Source organism: Nicotiana sylvestris, chromosome 3, assembly GCF_000393655.2.
Source record: "Nicotiana sylvestris chromosome 3, ASM39365v2, whole genome shotgun sequence".
Taxonomy (NCBI): Eukaryota; Viridiplantae; Streptophyta; class Magnoliopsida; order Solanales; family Solanaceae; genus Nicotiana; species Nicotiana sylvestris.
This window is the reverse complement of record NC_091059.1, coordinates 57,602,415-57,610,885: the sequence shown is the minus strand read 5'-3', so window position 1 is coordinate 57,610,885 and position 8,471 is coordinate 57,602,415. Positions and strand designations below refer to the sequence as shown.

Genomic DNA, 8,471 nt, shown 5'->3' with positions numbered 1-8,471 from the left:
TAGTTTCAAGTCCACGTTTTGAGGGTTCCAATAGGTTCATATGGTGATATTGGACTTGGGTATATGCCCGGATTTCAATTTTGATTTTTTTTCTTCTTTGTTTTTTTCCTTTTTTTAGGAGGATCTATAGTGTATCCACACTTCCTCTCCATGGTGACTCGAACCCAGGACCTAACGATCGTAGGTGAAAGTGCTTTTACCAACTGAGCAAGCCTCACTTGTCTTCAATTTTGATTTTCCTAGGTTGATTTAGCTTTTTTTTTTGTAAAAGTTGGCAATTTGAGGGTTTAGAAATTTTCTAGGTTTGATCGAGAGTTGACTTTAGGGATAATGGGTTTGGATTTTGGCTTCGGGACTTGGAATAGGTCTGTTTTGTCATTTGGAACTTGTATGCAAATTTTGGTATCATTCCGAATTGATTTGGTATGAATCAGACGCTTTGTTGTAATTTTGGAAGTTCTTGAGTTTCATTATGATTTTGGATGCATTTTTGTGTTTGATTCGTGGTTTTATATGTTATTTTGATTATTCGAGCATTCGATAGAATTTCATGAATTTTATGTACTTGTTGGTATGGTTGGACGGGATCCCGAGGGGCTCGGGTGAGTTTCGAATTGTTTTCAGGTTGGTTTGGGAATTTCTGCCATTACTGGTGCTGCTATTCTTGCAATTGCGAGGAAATGGTTACATTTGCGGCCACCGCATTTGTGTAGTCATCTTCTCTTTTGTGAGTCTGGGCGAGTTGAGTAATGTTCGCATTGCGAAACGGGAGTTGCATTTGCGACGGTGAGTGGATCACTTTTGCGAGGCCAAGCATCGTTTTTGCGATTTGGCCATCTAGGAAGGACTTTACATTTGCGAAGTTTATGTCACAATTGCAACTGTGTCAGTGCGATTCGCATTCGCGGACCTGGGGTCTCTTTTGCGATAGTCGCATTTGCGAACATCTGATCATAAACGCTACATCTGCAGCTTAACATATAATTGGGATTTCGGGATTTAGTCTCATTTTATCACATTTTGAGTCCTACACTCGGTGGGAGGCAAATTTTGGAGGGGATTTTCAAACATAATTATTAGGTAAGTGATTTTCACTCAGCTTTGATATTATAACTTAATTTCTTGTAGATTTTAACATCAAAAGCATAAGTTTGAAGGAAATTTTTGGGAATTATTTACTATATTTTGAAAAATAAAAATTTGAGATTTGAGAGTCGAATTGGAAATTAATTTTGAAAACTAATCATATATTAGGACTCGTGGGGTTATGAGTAGTTGAAATCTACCCTTCGACTTGGATTTTGACCGGGAGGGCCTACAGTTGACTTTTGGAAATTGGGTAAAGACTACAACTTTATTATTGAAATTGATTCCCTTTGCATTGTTTAATGTAATCGAGTCATTTTTGGTTAGATTTGAGCCGGACGGATGTGATTTTTAAGGGAACAACTTTTTAGTATTGATTTGACTTGTTTGAGGTAAGTGTCTTACCTAGATTTGGTTGAGGGAAGTTTTCCTACTATGTTGTTTTCCACATGCGGGGGTGATGTATATATGAGGAGACGAGTGTATATACATACGCCATGGGTATTCATTCTCGGGGTAGATTCTAGCTTACTCTATGCCTTATTTGGTTGTGTGTTTTACTTGACTCAATGTGTTATTGATTTAATCGACTTCGTGAGTACTATAAACCATGCTAGAGGAATGTTGAGGCTATTGGTACTTTATGTTGAACATGATGAAAAAGCCTTGAGACTTATGCGATATTTGCCTTGGGGATAGACATCTATAGGCGATGAATACATATCCGAACTTGATCTTGTAATGTACCTTTATTAGGGCGTGTACACTTTGTGATGCTTATGTGATCGTTTGAACCATTACTTCAACTTGGTTGCTCTTCTTGATTTAACAATGATTATGCTTTATTCGCACTGTTGTTGTTGTCATGTCCTTGTGTGCCTTTTGTTGACATATGAGGATGTGCCTCTTGATGAATTTGTTTCTTTGTATTGATGTGTAATTTTGGCACATGGATTGATTTTAGATGCACATGCGGTGACATAAGGGAGGCATTTCATTTGTGATGCGCATACAACGAGATAAAGGTGTATAGATGTGTGTGTGACGGCATAAAGGTGGTGTGTATTGATGTGCACGCAACGAGATAAGGGTGGCCTATGCACTTGTAGCAATATAAGGGAAAATATTCATTGTGATGCTCACGCGACAAAATAAGGGTGGCATTGGAATGGTATGTGATAGCCCGGGGTGATTTGTATTGATTATGTGTGTGGTGAAACAGGGGCATTCCTGTTTTGCTTATGACTTCTTTATGTGTGACATGTATTATTACACGGTTTGCTGCGTTGTTTCTAACATACTAATCTATGCCTCTGTTATTGCTTGATGATTGTTTGCCAAGATGGATTTACCTCGTGGAGTTGTTACCTCATATTCTGTTGAATTGTTGGATACGTAATGGATTGTAGTAAAAACAAAGTTGTTATCATACATTGCTATAATTGATTTTGAAATGTTCTCTTGAAATATTATTTGGAAATTAATATGGAATCGGATTATAATGTGGCACAAGGTTTTTGCCTTGCGGGTGTGATGTGTGTGGCATGAGGTCTTTACCGTGCAAGAGTAATTAATAATGCGGGTACGAGATGCCATATGTGTGCGATTCCATTTGATGCCTTGCTATTGAAGTTGGGCCTTACTTGTATTAAATTGCTATCACTTGTTCTATTAAGACTATAGTTATTGTTTATATGTTATACTTTCTGTTCCAGTCTTGGATATATTACATAGGTTATTTGACAAGTGAGTATCATTAGACTTAAAAACCTCGTCACTACTTTTTTGAGATTTGTCAAGATACTTACTAAGTACATGGGGTCGGTTGTAATCATGCTACACTTCTGCACCTTGCGTGCAGATTCTGGAGCTGAGTAGCCGTGAAGAGGGAGCTTTGCATTGAAGGCGTACCCACGTGCCAATTTTTAAAAATTAATTTTTCCATTCTTATTTATTATTTGTTTGATAATTCTCAGTTCCACTTATGTTACATGTTGGTTGTTTTATCTAGCGGCTTGGGTTATGTGTCATCATAACTTGGTGGGTTTTGTATCGTGACAAAATTAATATAGATTGGGCTAATGTGCAACAAGTACAACTTTAGGGTTGCAGTTTGAATTCCCCTTCACCTTCTCATTAACCCAAAATCCACATTAATACTAAATAAACAAGATGATCTTTTGAACAATAATTAAAATTTGAAGGTCAATTGACAATTTAAGTTTGAATAGAGGTCATATGACCAACCTTCCCTACCTAGTTATGGGTATACCCTATGTTTTTCAAAACTAACAATTTAACACCCTAATTAATTGAAAAAATGACTCAAATTATAATTGTGTAGGATTCCGATAGTATAGAGGGTTAAGTATTTGATTTTAAGATATATTGGTTGTATCTGTAACTGAGTCATTACATTTCTGTAAGATTTTCATAGTATAGGAGTGTAAGTGTTTAATTTAGAAACTAGGGGTGTTGATGAAGAGAATCTGATCCACAACCTACCCAAAGACCTCAGAAGAGATATAAAGCGCCATCTTTGTTTGGCTTTGCTGATGAGGGGCAAGTTCTGTTATTCCTGCTTTGCAACTCAATAATTTTTTTTTGTATGTATGTCATCGCACATAAATGACCTTGCTTTATGATACTAGTTAGATTAAAAGTTTTTTCTTTAAATTCGAACTAATCGTATTAATTTGTTAAATAGTAGTATTCGATTTTGATAAATATATGAATATTTGAAGAGTTCCAATGTTTGAAAAAATGGATGAGCAACTCCTGGATGCACTATGTGACCGTCTCAGGCCAGTCCTCTACACGGAGAACAGCTTCATTGTGCGTGAAGGTGATCCAGTTGATGAGATGCTTTTATAATGCGGGGCAAACTATTGACCGTAACCACTAATGGAGGGAGGACAGGCGTTTTTAACTCTGATTATCTAAAAGCTGGTGATTTTTGTGGAGAAGAGCTTCTTACTTGGGCTCTGGATCCTCATCTATCAAATAACCTCCCAATTTCAACCCGAACTGTCCAAGCGCTCTCAGAAGTTGAAGCATTTGCTCTAGTGGCCGATGATTTGAAGTTTGTAGCCTCTCAGTGTTGAAGACTTCATAGCAAGCAACTCCGCCATACTTTTAGGTTTTACTCGCAGCAATGGAGAACCTGGGCGGCTTGCTTCATACAAGCAGCATGGCGCCGTCATTGTAGGAAGAAGCTAGAGGAGTCTCTTCGCGAAGAAGAAAACAGATTGCAAGATGCATTAGCGAGGGGAAGTGGTAGCTCGCCAAGTTTGGGTGCTACTATCTATGCATCGCGATTTGCTGCTAATGCACTTCGTGCTTTGCGGCGCAATACTTCAAAGAAAGCAAGGATGGCAGACAGGATATCACCCATTTTGCTTCAGAAACCAGCTGAACCAGATTTTACGGCAGAAGATAAGTAATTGTATTTAGTATGTAGTAATGCTTGGCCTTCTTGTATATGATTGATTACATGTTTCTCCTGTATACTAGTTTGTTTGTAGTAATATCTTATATTTCAATCCTCAATGCATATTGGCATGAAAACATCATTTTGTACAAAGGAAATGATAGGCTTACCCTTACATGTATCTTAAATCAATACCTTGTAAAATAATTGACATGTTTTGGGAATTGGTAGGTCTAGAATATTTTTGGACCAAAAAGAAAAATCTAAATGCTCAAACCATAGAAACAATATAAACCTTGGACTGAACCTATTTAAAGTAAATTGTATATGTCAAATTACGGTACATCACACAAAAAGTTAAGATACAAAGAAATTTAAATGCTAATCAAGACGCCAGTAAAAGTATTTTTTAAGACCTTTGTTTACGCTAAAAATTGGATAACAATTAAATTTATAATGTGGTTTTAAGGGTATGTAATTGCGCCTAATATCAATTGATAAACGTAAAGATAAATGATAGAATTTGACAACAAAACAAAGCAAACCGGTGTTGCAACGTAATTAAGCTCTCGAGCTCGTATGCCCTCGAATAGATTAATGTCAGAATAGTAAAAGATATAACAAGCTGATGAACAAGAATGTAAGCTAGGAAAATGTTATATTGCTTTGATATTTGTGAATGTACGGTGATTACAAAATGATCAGAACCCTCTTTATATTGTAGAGGAATCCTATCTATGGTGCAATTCTAATTACGAAAGTAAATCCTATGATTGGCATAAATAACTGCCAATAATTTGATCTGTTCCGAGATTTCTGTCGTGATCTTCGATCAGTTACGGATATCTCGCCTTTTCCTTTATTGCTTCTTTCGAAGTCTATCATATTTGGTATCGATCACTGTTGGCCTTGACCTCGATGACCACCTCGATTCTCGAGTTTGATACCTTATCTTCGTGCTCTGGCCTAATTCATTACGAGGCGGACCCTTGACATGATTCCCTGGTCTCGATTAAATGGAAAAATCGGGAAAGCCCTATTTTAATCATACACGAATAGTCCCCTTGTTTCTTGGAGTGTAGTGAGAAGGAACAAATTGAACCTTCGATTTATATCTCGACCAGTTATGACGTCATCCTCGTGATATAAGCGACTGAAGCGTCGCATCGGTACAATTCCCAAAATAATTAATGAGCATTAGTTAATGGTTGGCCACTAGTTTCTTCAAACCGTCATAGCAAACACTATAAATAGATCTTCCTCATAATTTTCTCAAACTTTACTTTCAAAACTTCTCTTAATCTTCAAAGCACTCTACTTCCTTCAAGTTTTTCAATTCTGCAAGTTCTTCAAATCCCGTTGTCAACCCTTTCTCAAAACAACAAATCTCATCTTCTTCTTTTTCTGTATACACATAAAAATGGGAAAAACATCAAAAATTGTTCCTCAAAAGGAAAAGGCTTCTTCATCGCGGCCGGCAGACGATAAAATGCCGGTGGAGCTACGCCTCGAGGAATGTGTTCCCGGGGTGTGCGATCTTACATTCGATTTCAAAGTCAAGAAACCCGCGTCGGTCCCTAGCCGATGTGAGCCAATGTCGAGATATATATGCTCGATAACTGAGGGCGACCTTAAGCAGGTGAAGAAAGATTGCCATTGGGAAGGCAAAGAGGTGGTGATTTCGACCCCCGAAGAGGACATCACTACATACGTGAAAGGGTTCTTTAAGTGTTTACACTTACTCTTTTACATTGGTTCCCGTCGATCATGTTATCCTCGACTTCTGCCGCCAATACCAAATAACCCTAGGCCAGATCCATCCTTCTTTTTGGTGCATTGTCATTTTGCTTCGATTCTTCGTGAGAATGTCAAGGGATGCCTTTTACCCTTGACCATCTCAGTAGACTACACATCCCCCATCTCTATCGAGGTGGATTAATAAGGCTTCAGTGTCGGGATACCAAGGTGTTGTTCTCAAGCATAGATGAGGACAAGGATCGAGGATGGATTGGCCGGTTTGTCTAAGTGAGGGCTTCCAACATAATTCCGGCTGAGAAGATACCATTCCCCGAAGAATGGAACAAGAAACGTGAGTACAAATCCACCTATAGCTTCTGTTTATTATATTGTTTCTTTTGCCTTTTCTTATTAACATCCTTTCCTATGATGCAATGGTTTCTTGGGTGCCTGGTGCAAATCCGAACCTAGTACTGGGTTCGAAAACTGGCCTCGACCTCTTCGTATGTTGAGCGCTCATGGCGCGATTTGGCAAAGGGCCGATGGGAGGCCGAAAATCACGGCAAGCTTCTTTACTCATGTTTGATGTTCTTATTTGAAATGTTTCTTTTTTATTTATTACTTGATTTCCTTTTATACAGGTCTTAGAGATAATGCTGTCATGAGGCCCCCATCTGGGGAAGAGGAGGAGGCCCCGAAGCCGGCTAAGGATAAGAAGAGGAAAAGGGTATCGCTCTCCGATACTCCAAAGCCCAAGAAGAGCAAGGCTCGCAGGTCAAAGAAAGATGTCGTCATCCTGCCTGCGGATGTTGTTCAGCATCTACGAGATGAAGAAGAGTAGAATAAAGATGCCGCCTTCGAGCTGGCAGCTCGAAAGAGGAGCGCCGAGGTCCCAAAGACCGCTGAGTCGGTAATGACCGAAGAGGTTCAGCCTCGGACCAAGGGGATCTCAGAAGATGGCCCGAGCAAAGCCCCCGAGTCGTTGGAGGCTGAAGATGGCTCCCACCGTGATGGGCAATCGGTGGACATACCTAGAGGGTCCAGTTCTGAGGTCCTTCAAAGCAAAGAGAACGCCCCAAGTGACTCGCTTGGGGCAATAGACATTAAGGAAGCCTAGGCCCACGAAGGGGAGGATTTTTTTCCCAGTGGTTGATTCGTGGGGGTCGAAGATGCTTCCGATCTAGGTGATACATCGAGTATCTTCGATGGGGATCATTGACTCCTAAGTCAGGTAAGCCTTAGTTCCCTGTATCAATATCAATTTTGTCTTTATTTCCTCTTGTCTGATTTCCTTTCTTTCTTCATAGGCCTTGACGCTTCATCGGGAAACATTTTTCTAAATCTCAGGAATAGCTAAACCGGTGTGAGGCCGATATTAAAAGGATTACGGATGAGAGAGACGCCCTAAAACTTTTCAGTGGGCAAAAGGAAGAGGAGATCGAGGACCTTCGAGCAGAATTGGCAACAACTCATAAAGGGAAAACTAACCTGATTGAGTAGGTAATGTAAATTTTTGGAAGCTCGATATATTGATTGGGGAATGATGACTAACACTTCAATCCCGTAGGTTCAACATAAGGCCAAAAAGTTCAAGCAACTTCGTGAGGAGGCCAAGAAGAAGGAGGCAGAAACTTTGGGGTGGAAACAAAACATGGACCGCCTTGCCTCGGAGAAAGATACTGCTCCGGCCTAGCTGTCTTCGGCCGAACGTCAATTACAAAGAATGAGGGAGGAAAGCTTGGCCCGAGCCAAGAAAATGGAGGAGTTCGAGGCTCAGTTAGTCGCTGAGCTTGCAAAGGCCACATCTGAGGCAGAAAAAGAAAAGGCTGATACGGAGGTTATCGTGGTTGTCTATCGTGCTGATGTTGAAGCTACTCACGCTCGAGCAAAGAAAATTTCTGATGCTGCTCAGGCTCGAGCATTCTGCGTTGCCGATCATGCCAAATGTCAGTCTCGGAGAGAGACTCTCGAGGAGATTTATGCTCGCGGCTTTGGCCTTACTATCGATATTGAGAACATGAAAGTACTCGAGGCCGAGGCCAAAGCGTTGCTCTCTTCTGATGATGATTCTGAGAGCTCGAGTGGATCCAAGAGTGGAGGGGATGAAGATGCGGCTCCCGGGGAAGATTAGGCACTTAGAATTTTTCCTTTTTTGGATTTTTTGTGTAAGACCCATGGTGGTTTTTGTAAATATTTTTGCATATATGAAATATCTCTT

The 8,471-nt window shown here is 39.9% G+C and overlaps 1 pseudogene; it reads left to right on the top strand.

The window, feature by feature from the left end:
- Nucleotides 1–3,837: 3,837 nt before the first annotated feature.
- On the top strand, nucleotides 3,838–4,635 carry LOC104243460 (cyclic nucleotide-gated ion channel 1-like; annotated as a pseudogene).
- Nucleotides 4,636–8,471: the final 3,836 nt, after the last annotated feature.